Raw genomic sequence first — 24084 nt, 5'->3', positions numbered from 1 at the left:
TAGATTTAATTATTTATTATTTAGATTTCTTACATATTTGGTTCACTTGGTGTATCTGACCAGTGAAATTCTTGGCCATATGAATCTCTTAGTTTTCTGTGGGATTTCTAGACTGTAGTTAAATTTCTAGGCTGGACTATAGTTAGTGCACATTCCAGATGTACTGGAGTGCTCCAGTACTACTGTGGCTTCACTGTGCTTATTCATCTGTTGAGAAGCTACAGTAAATAATGCCCCAAGTCCACTGCTGAATTTGCACTTTTAAAGATCATTTGAAGCACACTGCAGCTGAAGTTTGCTGTGAACTAGGATGTGTACCTGAGATACAACCTGCCTCAAGCACTTACAAACCAAAAGAGGTAATGGAGTCAGAAAAGAAAGCATGCAATTGTTTTGTTTTATGCTGTACAGAAAGTCTCTGGAGTTGTAGTTTAGGCTGGTTTTATGCTTGGTGCTTCTTCACTGTTTCTGTGTGCAGTTACCATAATTCCTTTTTTTTTTTTATATTGGCCACATGTGACTATGAGCATACTAACATTTTCATAGGCAAATTCTCTGTATTTGCGTGGGCTCATAATCTGGAAAACACATTTCTTTTTAATTGTGTGCTTTTTAAAAAGTGATTTGGAGGTGCTAAAATACATTGCAAAGACAAAAATCCCTCTCTGTTTCAGGAGGAATGTCTCTTTTGGAAAGATTGTTTTCAGGAGTTGACAGATTTGAGTTGATCCCAACAGAATTAGCTCTCCTGCAGAATGAGACTTGCAAATAGGTGTACTGGCACTGACTGCATACTTAGTTGGGGAGTCCCTCTTGTGTTGTCACCTCTGGACACAGACTCTTTTGGAAGATAGGAGTTAGTCTCTTAAGGGCATTCTGGAGAATGGGAAAATAAAGAAGTATCGCTCAAGTACTGTAACTGACCATCTGCATACAGGGAAGGGACAGTTTTAAGTCAGGGAAGAGTTTTGTTTCTGCTGATGGAAGCACTGTTTAATTGGCACTAAAAGAACCATGGGTTCATGGGTTTCTTGTTATATTAGCTTTGTCAACTCATTTATTCAATTAAATTTTTGTTAACTGGAAATGTCAAAAAATTACAATATCATGGCTGGGCTTCGCAAACAAAGATTTGGGAAGGGCTCTACTCACGTTTGGTGCAGGCACGCTGGTGGCTAAAAAGGCCAATACGAGATAGATGTGTCCGGTTGCAAAAGGCACAGCAGAAAGACTCCCTAGGTGGTATATTCTGCAAGGCACGATTCTTTCTGCGTTGTCTTTTCTCCTCAAAGGTTGATCCTGCGTGCTTTCTCAAAAGCATCAGCAGTGTTATAGATGGTCTGTCTCCAGGCCTCCTGATTGGAGGCCAGAGTAGACCAGTTATGTTGATCAATATGGCCAAGGCTGAGATGTTGTTTCAGGGAGTCCTTGTATCTTCTCTTTGGGGCTCCTCTCTTGTGGCAGCTGGTGGCAAGTTCACCATAAAGCAAGATCTTAGGGAGGCGGTGATCCTTCATCCTTGAGACGTGACACTGAAATAATAATAAGAAATCCTAATCTCTTGGGTGGCAAACTTTAATTGTTGCATTTTATCTGAATGACAAAAGTGCATCTGACAGAGAATCCCAGCTATTTAGGCAGAAGAGGAATTTCCAAGGCAGCCAGTTCACATTCAATTCTCTTCCTCTAGAACTAAGGCAATAAATTATGCTGCTTTTAAGGGGTAATCTCTGTGACTTTAAAGAACATAAACTCTCAGAGGCATACCAGTCTGACTGTGCTAAGTGTTGAGCACCTCCTGTGTTGGAATGAGTAACCTCATCTCCCACAGAGAACATCAGGAGTTACAGATACTGATGTCCTCACTCAATGGCATCACTACCCAGAGGGATCAAGCTGTAACTGATGCAGCTGTGTTACTGACTGGGCTGGTAAGTGGAAGCACTCTTAGGGGGTGCCATTAGATGAAGTCACTGTAATGTACCATTAGTAAGCCTGCAAAAATGAGTACCCTCTTCTAATCTGAAAAGTGTTGTGGTTGAGAATACACCCATTGGATGTCCTCAAGGGAAGATTTCTTTCCCACATACTGACTCTATCAGTGTTACCAGCTGGCATTTCACTAGCATGAGACTTAGCTTTGTAACATTTCACAGACCCCTACATCATGCTGAGTAGTGCTGGATCATCTATTATTAATACGCTCACATTTTTTCTAGACAAGAAGTATCTTATTTTCTTGTTAAATCTTCCATTACTTTAAGATGGTTTCAAGGTCTGTTCTGCTCTCATTTTATTAGTTGGGAACAAAAGCTTTTCAAATATCAGAAGTTAATATATACTGATTTCTGGATAAGCAAGAAACTACATCAGATTTTGAGGCTATTTTGTTATATAATATCTTTAGGTTTCATACACTGTTTTTATAAAATAGTTTCCTTTTTCTTATTTGAGTGTATATCCATACAGAGTAACAGTTTTGCATTAGAAATGCTGGCTGCATGGCAATGTGAGACTCTTGCCTATAATTATAACCAGTTATTATTATATGGTGTGCATAAAGAATTCAAAGAACTTCAAAGTTACAGATTGATGGAGACAGTCACATGTTCGTTCTGCTTTGAGATGGCCTGAGGCAAGGCAGTGTGCATCTGGGAACTGTGAAGTTACTTAGCATGGTGTGATGCCTTGGTTAACGAGCCTGTGGAGAATACCATAGCTCAGACACAGTACAGTGATAATGCATCTACAAGGCTTCTGGAAGAAGCTGGCCTGTATCTGGATGAGCTGGAACATAGGCAAAGCAGTCAGACTAACTCTGGAAAATATACGCAGGCCAACTAGTATAAAAACAGGAGAGTTATCAAGGTGTGAGGATGCACATTCTTTGAAATGCTCAGGTTGTTATGAAGAAAGACACTGGGAGAGCAGACTGGGTCTACCAGTTACTGCTTTGTTGGATTCCAGCTTATTGCTTTGATCAAAACCTGATTTGTTCATCCCAGTCAGCTTTCTGTCTTGGGTTGGTCTTTTTTGGACAGCGGAATGGAATAGGCCACCTTAATCCATAATGCTGTTGTAACATGGTTTGAGTATTAGTTGAAAGGTAAGCATGAAAAGGAGTATCATGACAGAGAAGTGCACCAACCGAATGTCAGGAGTGCCACACTGACATCCTGCTGCTAATGACCAGGTTAGCCTGGGATGGTTTTACCTTTGTCCCCTGTGTAAGTTTGGCCTGGCTCTCTCGCCGAGTCCAAGCTGTCTCCTCCCACCTCCCACTCTCTCAAGAGAGGAAAAAAAAATGAACCACAGAAAAACAAATTAAATACTTCCCTGAACGAGACAACAGAACCGCGTGAAGCACCAACCAACTCCCCACACCTCCCGAAGGGAACCGGAGATCACGGCAGGTCGGAGCAGGCAGACCCTGGCCTGTACAAGCGAAGACTGTCTGCGGAGAGACCTGTTAACTTCAGCCACCGGAAGAGAGCGAACTCTCTTATCTACACCTTATTTATATGTTGTGTTACGTTAAAGGATGACATGGAATACTTCCTTAGATTTCTGACCCCGTTGCTAAGGAAGGCCTAAAAAATCCAAAAACCAATGCACTGCATCCCCCCATGGCTGAAGCTCAGCAGAGGAGAAGATTCTCAGAACCAAGTCGGAAATTGTATCATACTTTTTAGAGTTCCTCTGCAAATCTCTTGCAATTTTGATTTCTGGAGTTTTGTTTCCTAAACTGTACACAGGTGGAATAAACTGGCCTTATTATTTAGCTGATGTAGGCCTAATTTTAAGTGCACCATTTTTGCTCTCAATTTCCAGATTCATTCTTATCTTACCGGTAATAAACCTAACACAGACACTGAATTTTACCAGTAACCTTTCTTGCTCAGTTGATCTATTTTTTCCGTCCTCCTTGTAAGTTTTTTTAATCTTTAGGGAACTTTGAAGTACTTCCCACAGCTATGCTCAAAAGTGGGTTTGTAGCCTTTTACTGCCGTTACTGCCAGTGGACCTTGCTTGAGGCCATAGGGAAGTTGGGACAAAGCCAGGGAAAAACATCAGGTTCCCATCTCAAGCACAAGATCGCCATTTGTCTTTTATAAGCCTGTCTTGTCTGATGCTTTCAAATTTTCAGAATAGAGGACCTTGAGATTGAAGTGTTCATGCTTTTTCATAGCGCAGATATAGATTTTTCCTTGGGAAAGTTTGACCATGTCATGCCGGTCTGTTTGTGAGCAACATGGTGTGTGGTGATGGTACATCTGAGATAATTATTCCTTGCTTTTACTATTAGATTATTCAAAACTCACTTTCTCTGGCTCTCTAGCCTCCGTAAATCCATTAACATAAGTGGAGTTATGGTCATTTATACTTGCTGAATATCAGTTTTAAAAGATAAGAGCTGAGTACTTGATGGTAAGCGTCCTTCACATATTTGAAAAAATTCCTCTGATAATAAATGTATATTTTTAAATGTTTCTTATGCCCACATTTTAATAAAATGCTTAATAAGATTTGAGATTGTAATGGTGTCACCGGTAGTTTCTCATACCATTGTCTGCATTAGGGGGTTTGTGTCTCTATATGCTCTGCCTCCTTCATCCTTGTCCTATTTTGGAAAATGTAAAGATCCTCACAGGTTTTAGGCTGTTTTTACAGGGAAGACTCAGGATAGTCCTGTAACTTTTGGCCTTTCTGGAACATGCTTTTAGGTCTCCTTTGAAGAAGCATAGAGGAATGATGGTAAGGAAGTTGAAGATATGGCCAGCATAAACACAGATATGTTCAGAAAATAATATTGCCTTCATTAATATTGAAGAAAAGAATTTCAAAAATAAGTATGTTACCTAAAATCAATTGAAACCAATGGAGTAGTTCTCACTGATTTCAGGTTTTGTAGTCAGCCCTGCACACAGTTGTCTGCAATGCTTTTTGTGTTTTCCTTTAGTTTTTTTCTTCTTTTTCAGATGCTTAAATGCACTTTTTTTAGATTTGCTGCAAGAGGCAAAGTTAGGCTTCCCTGACTGTGGTTTATTGAAAAACTCAATCATAACATTGCATTAACAGAATTCTTCACATCTAGCACTTTTACTTGACAGGGAAGAAACTTTATTGCATCTGGAGTAGTTGTCTAAAGACCTTTCCAGAGGTGTCAGGAGAGATTACCTGTGTATTCTTCACCTTTCAGAAGAAAGGAAGAGCTGTGAGCCAAACCTGTAACTCAGGGCTGGAACCAACACATTCCACAGCATCATGCTGGAATATTGGTAGAAGGTAAGAAAACATAATAAATGGTCACTTTTCTGAAAATGTAAGACAAGATTCTTGGAATATATATAATTTTAGTTTTTATTTCAAGGAGTGGTAAGAACTGGTGCAGTGGGAATATCACAGAATCATAGAATTGTTAGAGTTGGAAGGTACCTCTGGAGATCATCTTGTCCAACCTCCTTGCCAAGGCAGGGTCAGTAGAGCATGTTACCCAGAAACATGTCCAGGTAGGTTTTGAATGTCTTCAGAGAGGTAGACTCCACAATTTCCCTGGGCAGCCTGTATCAACAAGAGATTTAAATCCTTGTTTTAGTGATGTTTTCAGATACAGGTGCATTTTTCCATTTGTGCAGGTGAAGAAAGCCTTGGCTTGATTGTCCTCCCTTTGAAAAATAAAAGAAATATTCTCACTGAATTTTGTGTGAAAAGGGTTATGATTCTGTTTTGAATGGTGCATATTTACCCCCATTCTGTCTCACTGAGGAATTATTTTTGCATGAAATATATACATACTATATGGGTTAAACACTGTTCCATCTTTACTTTTCTATGAAAACAAATTTCCAGGGATTAGGGGTTCTGTTACAGGGATGTTTGATCAGGAACATATTGTTTGTACAGTTGATTCTGTCTTGAGGCAGATGATCTCTTGTGGCTGCTTTTGACCCTGATTTCAGAAATGGCTAAAAGAAAATGTGCACAAGCTGAATTAAAACCCACAAAGGACTTGCAACATTATGTTGGATCGAAAGATCTAGTAACAGAAACTTTGTAGTAATGCATATTGCTTAGGTTTTACCTAATTTGCAGTCTGCAGTCTTAGCACTACTGGCATAACTTCATTACAGGGGCCTTTTGGTGTAGATGGGACGTATGTCAACAGGATTTTCTCTCTTCCTGCAGGCTGTTATACCACCACTTTAAATGTATAAACTTAGCTGAGGCAGTTATCTACTGATGCAGCCATGTCCCCATCAGTGGCTTTGCCATCCTAGAGCAGATAGCTGTGCTGTTGAAGTTTTCATTTGAGCTAATAGAAGTACAGGGCCATTATGGCACAATTTTGTGATGTAAACTGGATAGTACCTGCCTATGCAAAAGTGAGAAACATATTCAACTACTATCAGTTCTAACATATGAATGGGAAAGCTGTCTGTGCTACTCCTATTCCAGTTATGAAGCAGCTCTTTTTCCTTTAAAAATAGTGAATTAAATGGTATGTTTTGAGGAGTGAGAATCTCATTAGTGGCAAGCAGAAAATTGTGCACACCATTTGGACACTGATTATCAGAAAGACATTTTGTTAATTATGAATTAGGCCAAAAATGCTTGGTCTGTGCATGTATTTTGTTGCTTTAAAAAGTAATTATCAAGGGTTCTAATAATGACATAAAATAAACAGCTGAAAGGATGGGAAGGAAGGCAATGACAAGAGAAAAGAGTACAGGTCTTTTACATGTGAGGGTCTTGTTTCCGTTGCTGTATCATTCCAGCCTTACTCTTCAAGTATCGTCTGAGCTCTGATAGACATATTGATTCCTGGGGTACTCCTTATTGCTCAGATTCTAAATAAAACAAGTAAGTCTGCTGGGATCAACTTCTTTACTTCTTTGTCTTTAGCCTAGAGAACTCACAGTTTCTCACAAACTTGATAAAAGGCCAATTTCTCCTGAATATCTGCCGGTGACTCAGAAATGTATTTTCTCAGTCTTAGATTTTATAGTAGTTTTCTTCCATATACATGTTGTTCTGCCAATATTTGCAGAGTGTACAAGGGTCACTGTGAAGGAGCAAGATTCAGGATGGGAACAGTTCCAGGTGTGGAGAAAAGCATACAGCAATTGGCAGGACTTTATTATATGGACCTTACAGTTATCATATGGACTTGACTGTTATTATGTGGTTTCATTGTATTCACACTACACAGTGCACAGCCTGGACAAGCCCAGGCTTGCCATGAGTTTACCTGCTCCCTGCTTCCCCCACTCCTCCCCCTTCTGCCTGTGTCCCTATCCTGGTTGGTCCCCCTGCTTGTCTGTCTCATGCTCCGCCCTATGTTCTGGCCCTTTCCCCTCCCGAGCTGACAAAAGACGGTGTGCACGAGTGAATAGGAGATTCTACTTGCACCCTTCCTTGTGTCCCATCCCCTCTTCGGACCGTGGCAGGTGACCATGCTTTAGACTGCCCAACACCATTTAATGAGTGGATATTTTTCATATTGAATCGTATTGAATCACATTTCGTGTTGAATCATTTCAGTCAACAGGAGTTTATGAAAGGCGGGTCCTGCTGATCAACCTAATCTCCTTCTATGACAAGATGACCTATGCAGTGGATGTCTGTGGATGTTTTTTACCTGGACTTTAAGAAAGCTTTAGATACCGTTTCCCACAGCATTCTTTGCAGTATTCTCCTGGAGAGACTGACTCCCACGCTGGACCAAGGAAAGAAGTCCTGCCCCTGAGCAGTAAGCAGTGGCAGTGACAATGTCTGATGAACTGACCACAGCTCCCATTCCCTGTCCCTTGTGCAGCTCTGGGAAGGAGGTAGAGAATCAGGAATAAAATTCAACCCAAGAAGAAGGGAGGGGTGTAGGGGAAGGTGTGTTTTACTTTTCATTACTCTGATTTGACTGCTGGTAAATTCCATTAATTTACTCAAGTGCGTTATTGTCCATGACGGTGAATCTCAACCCATGAGTCTTTGATTGTATTTTTTGTGCTTGCCCAGCTGAGGAGTGGAGTGATGGAGCAGCTTTGGTGGGCCTGATATCCAGCCAAGGTCAACTCAGCACAATGTACAACTTTCTCCTTGATAATAACCCTTGATGGTTTTGGTTATTATGTATATCTATTTCCACAGTTTCCTTCAGATTGAACAATCCAACTGTTAGTGACCATTGATCAAAATTCTGCTGTTGCGACAGAAATGGCTTTGTCTTTCACTTCTTTGAGGAGCCATTCCACTAAATGATCCTGAGACATGATCTATCTGAGAAAGTGTAGTGAGAATATGCTTGCTAAGATAGCAAGGAAAACTTCAGATTATGCTCCTGACATGAGCTGGTGATCTGTGCTTGCAGCCCAGAAAGTCAACCATATGCTGGACTGCATCAAAAGGAGCATGACCAACAGGTTGAGAGATGTGATTCTGCACCTCTGCTATCACAGAATCATGAGGGTTGGAAGAGGCCTTCATGTTCACCTAGTGCAACCATCAACCCAGCATCACCATAATCACCCCTAAACCATATCACCAGCGCTCTGCTGAGACCCCATCTAAAGTACTATGTCCAGCTCTGGACACAGGAAAGATGTGGACCTATTAAGGGTTTCTTTTTAATTATCATAATTATATCTTTGTTTTTGGCATGTGTTCTGTGTTTTACAAACAAAGTGGAAAAGACCAGCATCTTGTTAATGACTATAAGGTTCAGCATGTCACTCATCATCCACTCCGTGTGGGCCTACAAAACAAACAGTGATGCTGTTCCAAGGACTATCACAAGCACCAGGTCAAATATACTTGGAACTGTGGGTTCTTTGAGATCAAAAGTTCATACGTGATTCTGTTGCTTTCCTGGCTGGTGAAGAAACAATCATGGAGTGATGTGGTCAAAGTAATAAATGAATACATGTGCTCTTTTTTATTATCCCAGAAATTTAGATCATTCTGTTCAGTCAGAGGAGTTCAAAGAGCCCAGTTTCAGATAACTGACAATTTGCTACTTAAACCTTAATCTCTTAGTTTAGACAACATCTGGCACCACGGGGCTGGAATGCTGAGGCACATCCGTCTAAAATTCATGTTTTCTACCTTCTATAGAGTCTATGAACTATATAAATATATAAGGTATGCAAAATAATGGTGGGTTCTGTATCAGCAAAGGTAAGCTGTAAAGATCAAACTTTATACATTAACCTGTGGAGTGTCACCATTAATTCATTGGTTTAAGAAGAAAGTACGTTATTTGTTACCTATTTCTAACTGTCAATAAAATGTATTCTATGTGAGAGAGCTCAGTACTAATGATTGATAGTTCATTGTTCAACCAAATGTTTTAACAGCTAGAAAAGGAACAAGATTTTTGGTAACTACTGATGACAGATCTCTCAATATTTTTCTTTTTAATCTTCTTTTTAATGCAAACTATAAAACTCTAAAAAGAGCATCTAGAAGAAAGAAGACAAAGCTGCACAAAAACTTCCAAGAAGCATTAAACAGCACTGTCAAATTCATTTTGTTTGAATTTTATGCAGTCTATTTTAAACTGAAAAGTCAAATTTTCACCTAATGTGAAAATTTTAATTTATTCAAAAGTCTTTCTGTGATATAACAATTATTACAGAGAAGCCCAAGCCATCCCTGTGAAAATATGAGCACATACACATGTGGAACAGGTAAATAGAAGTATTTTAGAAGAATGTCACTAAAGCAAAATAAGTTACTATGTATATGCATGTGGGTGTCTTGTGGTGTAAACACAGATTTTGGTTGGTTTCTGCTGCCTACCTCAATGTGTGGTTGACTCTTGGAAAGGCATTGATCTTGGAGGAATTGTTCAGTCAATCCAGAAAAGCAATGGGATGGGGAATTTGAGAATCTGAGCTTGTAGAAAGCCCACCTGATTTATTTTTATATGATTATACCAGTTAATGGATTTTCATGCAATAGTTTTATTGCTGTTGAATCAATATTTTTAGATAAAAAGTTTTCCACTGAGTAAGATTTTTTTGATCAGTTTATTATTCATGTGCGACATTTAGACTGTGTTACTCCAACTCTCTCCAATAATTCCTGAACAATCAGCACATACTTAAGGACAAGCCTGTGAGCAGCATCTTTGAGAATAGTGAATACCAAGTCCACATGTGAATTTCAACTGTCACTGGATTGGCTGATATTAATTCTGGGTAGGTTCCGCATTTGAAATGGATATATTGGGAAAAGATACCTGTACTGAAAAATATTTTTTCTATTATTATTTTGTGGAGATTGGCACACATAAAATTCAAGAGATTCATGTAGCTGACATTAAGTGCAAGAGTGTATCTAAGACTGGGCTTTAACCTGTGAATAATTGTGCCTTACCAATTTTATTGGGGCTTTTCTTTTTTTAAGTGTAAAACTATATTTTAACTGAAAGGGATTAATAAGAAAACTGTGAATGTGATGTAAGGTCTACAGAGTGAAACCACTTTATATTTAATGTATCAATCTTATCATAAATTGTCTGGAGACCAGCGTCTGCAGGAAAATTACAGTAGGCTCCAAAATAGCTGGCAACTGCATTTTCAAATTTATAGATGGAAATAAAAAATAAGTAATTGTTGGAATTCTGTGTTGTGTGATATATGCTCACATAGTCTTCCTTTTCTTTCTGCAAAGGGATTAATTTATAAGTGTATGAAAAAAGACAATTGTTGTGTGTTTGAGTTCATAAACAATTTTTCATACACGTCTTATTTTTTAATGTTTTCTTTAGGACTTGCAAATATTTATTTTTAAGAGGGTCCTTAGATTATTCCCTACTATATATGGCGCTCAGTCTTTCTGTCTCCTATTAAATGGAATGTGAAGGTCAGACTCTGAGGTTGCAGAAACAGCGAGGGGATGTATTTCAGTCAGTGTTGGATGTAGTTTCTTTTTGATGTGAATGTGATTTGCTAGGTTTCATATATTCTATAAAATAACTCATGACAGCTACATGCTACAACAGATAGCTTTTCTTCCTTCCATAAACCTTTGACTTGACTTTTCTTTCCACTGACTTGCATTAAATAGAAAATTTGTGCTAACTTTTGCTCAATAGATGTTTAGAAAGTATGGTTTAAATGTGGCAGAAACCCATGAAAATATTTTCAGGGATCAGTTGGCTGCAGGTGGTGTTTGTGCTGACAGAGATGGAAATGATTTATCTGAAGTTTTGTTCCTTCTGGGGTCAGGCCTGGCAATTATTTTGTCATGGTAGAAATGCCCATACTTACTAGTAAGGTGCTGACTTGAGATATGTGGTGACAATGACTTCTCCTTTTTCCCCTTAAAATCCATCCTGACCAAACCTTTCTTAGCCTTTTTTTCCATCACCTTGACATGTAGTCCAGTGTTTCCCCACTTTTTTTTTTTCTTTAATCAAGTGACTGTATCTCAGTTCTGAAAAGGATGGAAGATATAGAGTGTTTCCACAATTCTCATGTTTCGAAATCACACTGAATAACCTTTGAAAAAAAGCATGCTTTCCCTAGTTTTGCCTGTTTGTGTACTTATCTGTAGAGGTTCATGCATATATAATTCAACAAAAAAATATTCTTAATTATTTTGAAAACCATTTTCTAATGCCTTCTGAACCACCACACCATCTGTAAACTGCTAACATAGTTCTAACAGAGCTAAAGTGTTGAAAGTGTTCACACTGGGAATCATGATGAAGTTAATTAACAATAGACAAGTTACAATAGAGTTTATCTTAGCTATACACTGTATTTTAGTGAAGTTTCCAGGGTGGTCAGGTGTGAGAGAAATGAGGTATTAGAAGATTATAAACTGGGATCTATGAATAAGGTCAAAATAAAGGCTGGAAATAGTTTACTGAGTGCATTTAAGAAGCTGAAACTTCTCTGAAACCCCCAGGCAAATTGGGTTTTCTCACTCTACATGGAGTCGATTCTGAGCATGAATTGTCATTTGTGGAAATTGTGGAAGGCTAAGGAGTACAAATGCACCATATATTCTCTTTAGTGAGAAAAAATTCAAATGAACTGTGTGTGACTTGGTCAAACATAAGGACAGAGTAGAGATAAAAGGTTTGCACTACAGACCTGACTTCTTTGTGACTAGTCGGTACTAAAGCAGCCTCCAAAACCCGTTGGTTTATACATTGCTTTCTTCTGGTTTAGTTAAGGACATGCAAACTATTTTTCAAACTGTTTTTCAGTACTGTTTTTATGAAACTATTTTCCGGGGAACATTTGGGATTGGTGTAAAACTCCAGATATTTCCAGTAATGACTTTTTGCTTTTATTTTTCCATAAAGCAGGTTTGTTCATGACTACTCTATTAATTTCGATATGATTTGTTTAGTACCATCTTGAAGACAAGCAGACAAGTTACTTGGGCAGTTGAACGGAGAAAGCTGGTGTTGCATATTGTACTTTGATAATCAGCTTCAAAGTAGTAGAGCTAGAAGGATTCAGAAATATAATAATTAGATCTAATAGGAATAGATTCACTGTAATGGATAAATAGTGAAACACATGAGAGGATCTGGAGGCTGTAATCATGTCTTGTAATGTTTTTCAGTGTCTGAATTCAGTTTTCACTAGTGTTACATCTGATCTACAGCTGTGTAAAGGAAGCAGTGCCACATCTGTGTACTTAAAGTTCTAACCACAACCAAATTTTGCTCACTTGCTAAAGAATTTAAATGACTAGTCTTTATCTGATAAGTTTTATCTTTCTGTATTAATTGCATTAATATGCACTTACCATTTTGCATATTATTACATCCCTGTTCCGCTGTTGCAGTCAACTAGTTTAAGGCTGTTTCTTGGTAACTGAAAATTATGCATATGGTCCCAGGTAGTGCTAAGAAGGAAATCATGTTCTTGCTTTTGCTGTAAGTTTTCTTCAAAAATATTTAAAACATTGAAAATAAAAAGCTATTTTTTCATGCTTTTAATTGTTTGAACTCAAGACAGCAGAGTCAGTAGTTGGCTACTATTTTAATATTGTACTGTATTTCTCTTTGAGCAGAAGTACTGCATCCTAATGAAAATGTCATGATGTAATATGAATTACTTCATATGCACATTTTTCATGAGTAATAGCAATTTTAGTCATATTTCTAACCAAAGTTGATTGTAGTCATGAATAAGATAAATACACTTTTTTCTCTTTAGTTTTTATTATTTTCTACCAAATGTACACATGCAAATACATACACATATATGTGTATGTATTTATTTACTTTCTGATTCATACCATTACTTGCTGTTATGTAGGTATTACCTAGCAGGTGCAGAATTTTGTGTTCATTTTGTTCTTGTTGCTTTGTAGTATATAATACATAACCACATGGTTACTCTCTGTATGACATGCTTTATTGACTCACTGTAGTTTTCACATGCCAAGTATTGGTGGGATATGCTTCTTTAGGGGGGTTAAATTTTAACTTCCTTACCATGAAGTGGTGGGTATTTGAAGATTTGAGCGTACTGGATAGAGATGTTCTACAACTACCATGAGTCCCTTGTTATCCTGCACGGATTCCTCCCTGGAGGAGTCTCTCCACAATTGGTCTCATCCTGTTGTACTAATGCAGAACTGACCTCTTCTCTTGAGCCAATCACTTCCCTAAAACCTGATAAAGCAGTTGGATTTGGATCTGGGGATGCAAGGTGATGGTAGGGCATATACATCCTTCACATTGGTCTACTGGAAAACTTTTGGAAATGTAATATGTGAGTAGATTGTAGACTGGCAGGCCAGGGTTTAGGCTCTGGAATAGGTATGTATATTGCTGGACTTACAGGTTGCTGAAGTTAGAAGTGTTTTGGGGTGAACATCCAATCACTGACTAAATAAAAATTCTCAGTCAATAGGATGTGAAAAATACATGAAAGAAGGTGGAAAATAGGGATGTCTCTATGGATGAGAACTGTTATTTTTTATGCTAGTATATGTTTACATGCTTCGAATTTTCTGTAGTTCTCTCATTGCAGCTTTTTATTGCTTCTTAGCAGCTTAGTATGACTTGGAAGAAAGCAACTGATGATGCATGAGAGAAAGTGGTATCCACTAGGGTGTTTTTTTCCTCTTCATTTTAATGCACTGCATATGGATATCTTCCGTATCCCATTTTATGTATTTTTACTATCAGTGCAAAGAAGTGGAACAAATGTGAGCAAGAACAGATTTCATTTGCTCTTTCACTGCCATTATCCTGTTAGTACTTTATTACTTACTGAAAGCCTATCTTGGAGTAATGGTATGGTGCTGCATAAGAGCAAAGATGTGATTAATGACAAGGTTTTGATCTTTTTTCTGTTGTAATGGGGAAATGCTAACTTAAAGCAGAAGTTATGTGCTTTACCTTACTCCCTGAGAGTTTAATGTAAGCAATGTGGAAGATGCTGCCATTTGCAGTATAACTGATAACATTACTCATTATACATATTTTCTTCCGGTTGATGGAGGCAAATTCTGCACATAGAGATCTCAGTTCCTACATCTTTATGCATTATTCAGGATAAGGGATTAACCAATATGTGTGGATGTATTTTAGGCTCTTGGCTGTTTGGAAACCACTCATGGTGATTGTTCTAGGTACCAGAGCTACATGATCAGTCACCTAAATCACATGAGATTTCTATTCCTTACTGGATGATCAAACCTTACTGGTCATGCAAGAATGACAAAGCAATGTGACAAGGAACTACATTGTTCTTTTCTTTTCCCATTAACCGCTGTTTGACCTTCCCAGTTTCCTCAGACAGTGGATGGCCCTGGCTAGGGCAGGACTGCCAGAGTCTTTCTGGGGAGGTTCTCCTTGCACCTGCTGAAGTGGTCACTTTTTACTGAGGCATTTATGTGCTGGAGGGATACCAAGAATTACATGATGATACATTATCCTGTCACTTGTGAATAAGTGTGTTAAGACTGAAAAGGATTCTGGATGTGCTTTTGGATCTGCTTATATATTTCAGTCAGCCTAGAGTAGAGCCCAAACTGTGGGTGGTCTGATAAGCTCTGAAATAAGGTTTTGCGTCCTCTGTCCCCAGCAAACTGAATGAAGCAGATACCCCTCCTTCCCTGTCCCCTTCTAATCCTTTTTTCTTCTCTATTTATACAAACACTCACCGTCAGAGTCAGACTAGATGGCAACCTAGTGTTTAGAGTCATGGTTTGACTTTTTGAGCGCTGAAGAAGGAATTGAGCTTGTCTTCCATTACCTAGGCAAGTGCTCTCACTGCTCTGAAGAGGAGGCAGGGAACTCCCCAGGATGCTTTAAAAAATCTGGTGCTGGGTGCTGCTCTGAAAAAGTGATGATAAGAAGTGTGAAAGCTCCAGTGTGAGTATCCAGCTCTCAAGTGCCCAAATTAGGTTATTTCAGATCCCCTTAGTTTCTGGATTCAAATTGATTTAGGCATGAACTAGATATTAAACACTTCCTCCCTCTTTAAGAAAATTTAGCATAAAGCAGAAAATCACATTTTGAAGTGCCAAGGGAGATCTAAGGACACAGCTGGGGCTGCAGCTGAGGTTGGGAATAGTCATTCATTATTCTCAACAATGCAGAGTTTATCAGGTTCAGAGTCTGGCATCAAAATTCTCACAACACTTTTAGTCTTTAATCTTAGAACTGCTGATCTAGCAGGTTTCCTGTTCTTAAGATGTTTCCTTTGAACGTAGCAGATTTTTAGGGGATCATAGGTCCTATATCAGGATTAATAGTTCATAAAACTAGTTGACTGAAATCACTTTTAACCTTAAATATTTCCACAATGCTCATGGGAGAAAAAACTTTATCGACAGAAATGTTGTAGCAGCGATGAAAAGGCAGTGCAAACCTGACTGAAATGAAATCTAGTTCAGAATCTGAGAGAAAAACTGTCAGTGGTTTTGCTTCTCTGTCTGACCAAACTGATCTTGGGACCTTCTCCCAAGATATGAGGACTATGATTTGAGGGGAAGATATGTGGAGAAAATATGAGAAATATGAGGAAGAACTACTCTACTGTGTGGGTGACTGTGCACTGGAACAGATTGCTCTTAGAGGTTGTGGAGTCTCCTTCACTGGAGATATTCAAGAACTATCAGGATGCAATCCTGTGCCACGTGCTCTAGGATGACCCTGCTTGAGCAGAGAGGTTGGACCAGATAACCCACTGTGGTTCCTTCCAACCTGACCCATCCCGTGATTCTCAGGTATTTGAACTGCTGTCCTCTGTTGTCTTCATACTTTCTCCTGATTCTTCTCCTGTCATTTCTGGCATCCTCTTTCATAACATCCAAAATCCTTGCATCATTTCATCAAAAAATCACCTTGGTTTAAAAAAACCCAGTGTAAACTGTAACTAATTTCTACCCACCAGGATGTATATACCTGGTGTAAATCTTTCCTTTCTTAGCCATACTTGTACAACACATCCACTATTTAGTTCTTAATCCTTAAAACACCACATAAACTACTTTTCTGAAGTCCATGGTATATTTATTTATGTAATTTCTTATGTACTTTATGTACAAAAGCAAATTCCGTGTCAAGTTACTTGCTTACCAGTGTGAATGTGGAGAGTAGGACCAACAAGTATTTGGTCCTAGCTGTGTTTCCTGTTGTAAGCTTAAAACATTTACGGGTTGCATAAAATAAGACCTAAAAATAAAAGCAGATTTACATCAAAGCAGAATTAAATAGTCCAAGAGCTGCAGCACTAAACTGGGCTACTTTTTTGATCATTCATAGCAGCCATGTGGTCCACACGTGCCATCAGGTAAGAATGTACATCTGGGTGTACCATTCTTTTTTCTTCCTTGCTACGTAATTAATTATGTTTACATGCAGATATCCATATATTTTAGAACATTTAAGAAAGATTGAAAGAAATTAAGAATTATTTTTTCATGCTTTTTAAGTAACTAGTGGATGGACTTGAGCTATCCCGGTGCATATTATTGTCCGACTTAATTCCTGTGGTGTATCTGAAGTAAACTGCTGATGTTTTTCAAGACAAAGGTTTATTGATTATTATGGTGCTCTCAGGGAATCACTACTTTCCTTCTAGCACAGGTACCTGTAATCTTCTGGGAACTGACTTCTGTTTAGATGAATTGTCATCTGTTTGATCTGCGAAGAGCCATGAGAGAATTACCGGTGACATGGGACATCACACTTTTTTGATAAACAACTTTTCATTGATCTGAAATGCATGTTTCTGTGCTTTTCAATATTCAAGTTATATAACAAAGAGAGCACAGTTAAACATGGTCTGTAAATTGTAACTACTTTTTTTTAAACTGAGAGATACGGGAAATCAGCAAGACAAGAATTCAAACACTTCATACTGGCTGCTGAAACCAAGTTTGATCAAGTATACTCAACCAATTTAGTAGTCAATTTGTTTTCCCAGTGACATGGATTACAAAAATGATGCTGTTCAGATTTCAGGATACATTGTAAATATTTGTAGTAGTTTATAAACATTAGTAAATTATTTTTTTGCAACCTGAGTCATATATATGTATTTTTAAACATAGATAGGCTATGCAGAGATTGGGTCAAATTCACAGGGTAGTTGAATCTGAAATAAAAATAAATATAAAAAAGTAAAAATTGAAGTAAATCATGTAGCACATGATGAGTTTTCAGTGTCTTAAAAACCATACATCAATGTTAGTGGCCCTTGCAGACTGTAACGTAATGATAAATGATGTAGAAGGGAGCCCCTTGAAAAGAATTTTGATGTATGAAAACTCCATATCTGACCAAGGAAAGTTTTCCAGTCAGGTTTTCTTTAGGTTCATTTAGTATCCTAATTATTAAACTGTATTACATGAGACGTTATTATTTGAAGTCCTCTGTGAAAGGTATCTAAAGCCACTTAATCCAATTCTGTGTTCTAAAATTGTCTTAGCTTTTATTAATACAGTTAAAAATGACCAAAGAGGAAACTATTTTTTTCACTCAGTAAAAAAACTAGAGCAAAATTGTTTTGATATTGATCTGCAATAGTAATGCATGTATGTTTTTATTGGAACTGTCAGCAAGGAAAAAAAAAGATTTTTGTCCATTTGTCATCACAACTTGTTTCCGAAATGTAAACAGAATAATTTCTGGTTTACTATTAGAGAAAGGATGTTGGGAGACGTAAATTTATTAAGGATGAAGTTTGTATTACAAATTTGAAATTATAAAAGTTTGATTAAGAACAGTTTTGTGTTAAATTTGGTTAGAGCATGCATTGCACAAAATTTGAGTATTATTTATCTCTACATTCTGTAAAAGTAACAAAATCAAATAATAGAAGAGTTTTTTTGTTTTCTGAAAATAAGAAATTTTTGAGTATTTGTAAGCACAGTGGATATGAAGACTTTAATTTTAAACCCAGGAAATATCTATGTTCTTCTGCAATTAAGGGAATACTGCCTGTTGTTTTGAAGTCCACCATTATCAGAGGTTAAGTTCCTTCCTGAAATCTACAGTAAGGAGCTCCTTACTGTAATTACCTTCCAAACATGAAAGTTGAGAATATTAACACATTTGCAGCTTTGGGGCACAGATTAAGAGCTCTGTTTTCCATCTCACTGTCTTTTGATCTCTGGATTTGAAATGCACGGAGAGTAAATCTAAGTAGTACTGTAAGAACAAACCCAGTCTGTCACTAGATGTGTTGATCCCCTTGAGAGACAACAATTAAGTTAGAAAGAGTCCATATGATTTTCTTAGTTTGCCAAAAATTTACTTGTTCCTGTTACAAGCATAAATTGATTATTTGGAATACGTAAGAAGCCCATAAAGAAAATAGTTTGATTTTTCCAGTTTTCATTTTTGCAGGTTTGAAACTGTTAAATAAGCTTTTTGCATTTTTTATAGCTTTGTCAAAAGTTAATAGGCATTTTATGTCCTGAATATTATCTACTAATAGAAATTTCATCTTAAATTTTCAGTAAATAATGTGTGTTGAGATTAAAATACATGCGGAGAGTTAGTGCTTCATGTTGGAAGAATATTTCCTATGTATCAGATGTCCATGTAACCTTTAGAAAAGACAACATTTTAGTTTCCTGAAGTAGAAAGATACTATTTCTACTTTTATTCTATATGCAAATACTGGTTGAAATAAATCAGAAGTTGAACCTAAAATATACACAGAATAATTATATATTGTTTTTAGGATATGGAATATATATTGTTCTAAATATAAGTAATATGTATTTATATATTTGTCTAAGCACTCCAACCAAGGAGCTTAAATAACTTCAACTTAGCTGAGGCAGAGGCAAAACTGGTGTTACTGAATGGGCATGATTTTTATTATATGGAGGATGTTTTGCAGGGTTATAAGCAGGCCATTTGTTTTTTGCAGTACTTTTCAAAAGAATTCTAACCAGGAACAATATCAGATCTTTGGTGTTCACTTTGGTGCAGCTGCCATTTTCTGAGCATTGAAATATAATATGGACAAGGTCTTCTGAAAAGATGATCACAGAGACTTTCAGAACTGTACCACTGGACTGTATCCCACACCCAAACTTCATGTTTTGTCTTCTTGCAAAATCTCTTGATAATCAAGAGAATCCCCGATCTTGGTCCTATTTTTAGAGTGTCCATAGAACACAGTGGTATGATCAAAAGCATCCCCCTTGGAGGATCATTACAGGTGAAGGCACGTAAGTGCAAGCAAGATCTGATCTCAGTTTGAGTCAGTTGTTGGGAGCTAAATACTTCTGAAAGCCAGACAGTTTACAAGTAAGGATCTAGAAGAGAAGGGAGAGGGAGAGGGAGAAGGAGAGGGAGAGAGAGATGAGAGTGATTGAATGCCTTCTTTGCATCAGTCTTCACAGATAAGACCAGCCCTCAGGGATCTCTGAAGCCGGAGACCTGGGTAAATTAATGTCAGGAGAAAGATCTTCCCTTGGTCAAGGAGGACTGGGTTGGAGAACACCTAAACAAACTTAGCATCCACAAGTCCTTGGGCTCTAATGGGATGCATCCATGAGTGCTGAAAGAACTGGCAGACATGATAGCTAGGGCTCTCATGGTCATCTTTCAGAGGTCATGGAGATCAGGAGAGATGCCTAAGAATTGGAAGAAAGCAAATATCACTCCATTCTTCAAAAAGGGCAAGAAGGAAGACCCAGGGAACTACTGGCCAGTTAGCCTCACCTCAGTCCCTGAAAGGTGATGGAGCACATCATTCTGGAGGCCATCTCTACCCACATGGAAGACAAGAAGGTGATCAGAAGTAGTCAGCATGGGTTCACTAAAAGTAAATCATGTTTGACCAACCTGATTGCCTTCTGCAATGAAACCACAACATAGATGGATGAAGGGAGAGCAGTGGATATTGTCTACCTTGATTTCAGCAAGGCTTTCAACACTGTTTCCTCATGAAATCCTCAGAGGCAAACCCAAGAAGTGTGGGTTGGATGAGTCAACAATGGGATGGTTTGAGAACTGGCTGAGTGGCAGATCCCAGAGGGTTATGATCGGTGGTACAGAGTCTAGTCAGAGGCCTGTCACTAGTGGTGTCTTCCAGGATTCTATACTGGTCCTAGTGTTGTTTTAACTTGTTCATCAATGATTTAGATGAAGAGGCATGTGCCTTCTCAACAAGTTTGCTGATGATACAAAACTGGGAGGAGTGGCTGATACCTCAGGAGGTTTGCAGCCCTTCAGAGGGACCTTGATAGGTTGAGGAGATGGGCAGAGAGGAGCTGTCTGAAGTTTAACAAGGGCAAATGCAGTATCCTGCACTGGGGGAGGAGTAACCCCATGCACCAGCACAGGCTGAGGGCTGACCTGCTGTAAAGCAGGACCTGGGGGTCCTGGTGGACAACAAGTTGTCCATGAACCAGCAGTGTGTCCTGGTGGTCAAGAGGGCCAATGGTATCCTGAGGTACATTAGAAAGAGCATTGCCAGCAGGTTGAGGGAGGTGATCCTGCCCCTCTACTCAGCCCTGGTGAGGTCACATCTGGAATGCTGTGTCCAGTTCTGGGCTCCTCAGTACAAGAGAGATATGGAGCTCCTGGAGTGGGTCCAATAGAGCTCATCAAGGATCTGGAGAATTGCTCTTACAATGAAATACTGAGGCAACTGGGCCTGTTCCACCTCAAGAAGAGGTGACTGAGAGGGGACCTCATTAATGTGTATAAGTATCTAAAAAGTAGATGTCAAGAGGATGGAGCCACTCTGCTCAGTGGTGCCGACCAATGGAACAAAAACTGATACACGGGAAGTTCCATCTGAACATGAGGAAGAAATTCTTTACAGCGAGAGTGACTGAGCACTGGGACAGAGTGCCCAGAGAGGTTGTGGAGTGTCCCTCACTGGAGATACACTAGAACTGTCTGGATTCAATCTCATGCAATGTGCTCTGGGATGACTCTGCTTGAGCAGGAAGGTTGGACCAGATGACCCACTGTGGTTCCTTCCAACCTGACCCATTCTGTGACTCTGTGAAACCTAGATCAAGTCAATGCTCATGAAGACTGTCATTGTAATACAACATGTAAATAATAATGAAGCTCTCAGTCAACCAAAAATGGTCAACAAGGCTGAAGCTTAATGCCTATGTGCACTTGAATCAAATTACGATTGCTTAGGTGGCCACAAAACTCAGGTTTCCTAGAGTTTCAGAGCATTCAATGGCTAAAATTGAATGTCTTGGAACATTATATTACATTTGACTTTTAAGAAGAATATAAAACGATTATTGTATTTTTTATTTCTGTAAATAGTTAAATAAATAGTATGTGTGCTGTAAATAGTAAGTTAGAGAATATTCTATGTAGTATGAGTAGAGTAAGCATTTACTGCTAATGTGTGGTCAGGTCAATTTAAAATACTGTTTCATATGACCAGGTAAAAAAAACCTGATCATGGAGATATTTACAGAAAATATACACAAGAAGGTTGGTTTTTTTCAGCATACAAGAAAAGGCATTTAATGTCTAAGTATACTTACATACAAACTGGAGCTTTGAAGTTGAGCACTGAGCTTGTTTCCTAAAAGATCTTGAAGGGCAATTATCTTTTACATGTGAAAATGTTGGCAATTGCTGCAGTAAGTGGCTGTTGCGAAGCCCTGTACAAGCACCATTAACTTTTTTGGGAGGTTTTACATTTCTTTCTTTAGACCCAGCAGAGAACTGTAGAAGAAAAAACCCTCCACATTTTGGTTCAAAGCAACCATCTCCCTTGATTGACTGAGTATTTCTGTCAAGCAGAGGTATTTAGTGTGATTGAGCAATGAGACTGAGGAGCTGTCAAATGCTCTTTTTTCACGGCGCGTATGGATTCGTGATGGATTGGCTGTGTGCCTCATACCAGAGCACGACAGGCTCAGATAAAATGAACTGAGATCCTCTGCCACCATGCAAGCGGATCAGCATCCCAGGGAGATTGACTGGGATACCATCAGTGTACATCGCTCTTCAAGACACTAATTTGGATCTGGAAAACCCTTTCCAGTGTACTTCAAAACAAGGGAACTTTATTTTATCATTACTCTTCTCAAAGAAGATTACCTGGATCTCAAAACCTAGTTTCCTCTGTAGAGAGATATTGGAGTTTGTCTGAACTTGCTTACTGCTGGCAAATTCTACTATCCCAGTCATATTGCTGTCTTTTGTTATGTGCACACCTTTTGTTCAGGAGAGCTGTTTGATGTTGCTAATTCGTGGTACATTAACCGTGGGCTCTTTTATTGTAATGATGCTGAGAAGAACAATAACCTCACAACATTTTACATGAGCCCAAGATCATGTATTGAAGTGATTAAATTGCAAAGCTCGTGGTTTTTTCATATGATTTTGTTATTGTATTTAATTATATGTATTGTATTTAAATATATGTAAATGGTACAATGGTTTATAAATGTTATATGTTACAAATCAAATGACAAACCCACATCACCTCAATATGGGATGATATTCAATGAAGACTGACACATAGTAACTACTCTGGGGTTGGTATTAGCATGTTGTATATATAAAACTCTTGTTTTCCTGTTCCATCTTTTTTTCAATGTGGTGTCCTCAGTGAAGTGTCTCACAGTGAAGTCTTTCTTAATTCAGCTTTTTGAGCTTCATCCTTTCCTATCACCCATCCCATTTCTGTATGGAAGGGGAAGCAGCTTCCTTTCTAAGCAGACCCTTCATCAACCCATTTATTCTCCTAAAAAAATGGTATTTTTACTGCTTTCAAGGTTAGGCTGTCTAGATACAATTCTCCATAAGTTTCCACTGCTGAAATAGAAGGGCATCTTCTTTCAGGGCAGCAGTTATTTTATTATCATGACTTCATACTGGCTCCTTCCAAGAAGATGTCTACTCCCAGTTGCTGGGTTTCTTGCTATGACGTGAAGATCTTCCTTTATATGAACCCCTAATGGTCAAACTCCCTAGGTTTTTAAATGTGGAAATTAATCTTACCTCACCAATGTCCAAAGGAAAGCATCCCAGAAGACTTGCATGCCAGAGCTAACCACACTGTGAGGGAAACTAAGTGGACTGGTTACTATCTTGAAAAGAGAAACTTGCGTAGTTTGTGTAAAATCCTGCATCCTAACTCAGTAGGAAGAAAAACCTTCCAATGCTACCTGTAATACCGTGTCTTCTGTTGTACAAAGGAATGAATTAGACTTCCATCATGGTCCAGATTGTGTGTTCCTCAAAGAAAACCACTTATTTTGGATGCTAGCAGATTCTGACTTCATCTTTATCATGGACATTAAGGATATATATACATGAAAGTAACTTTTTGTTTTTCCTCTGCCATGTGTTACTCATATATTTCTACAAGGTACTTAAACTGGTAGGTTTTTTTAGTTTTTTTGACCTTCTTCTGAGATTATTAAAATATGTTGCACTTTAGGTGACCTTTTTTTTTGTGCAATAGCATTAAAATCAGTTAGGAGGAAATAGTTAATAACACTATTTGTCGAATCAACTAAATTTGGGATATAAGGAGTTGCTGTTTGGCATCTGAAAGACATTTGATACGGCCATATGGTAACAGGGGATTCCTCCTTTGGATGAGGTGCTGCTGTAAACTTTTGCCAGCAGGCTGGTAGAAGGGA

The 24084-nt window shown here is 38.4% G+C and overlaps 1 long non-coding RNA gene across 1 annotated transcript in view; it reads left to right on the top strand.

The window, feature by feature from the left end:
• Positions 1–4382: 4382 nt before the first annotated feature.
• Positions 4383–24084, top strand: part of LOC108640938 — a 43451-nt gene continuing 23749 nt past the window's right edge. The window contains exons 1-2 of the long non-coding RNA XR_001921607.1: positions 4383–4428; positions 5201–5286. This is a non-coding gene — a long non-coding RNA (uncharacterized LOC108640938). The remainder of the gene's footprint in view (positions 4429–5200; positions 5287–24084) is intronic.

Source organism: Manacus vitellinus, unplaced genomic scaffold (assembly GCF_001715985.3).
Source record: "Manacus vitellinus isolate BGI_N305 unplaced genomic scaffold, ASM171598v3 scaffold_1_pilon, whole genome shotgun sequence".
Lineage (NCBI taxonomy): Eukaryota > Metazoa > Chordata > Aves > Passeriformes > Pipridae > Manacus > Manacus vitellinus.
This window is presented reverse-complemented; position numbering and strand designations above follow the sequence as displayed.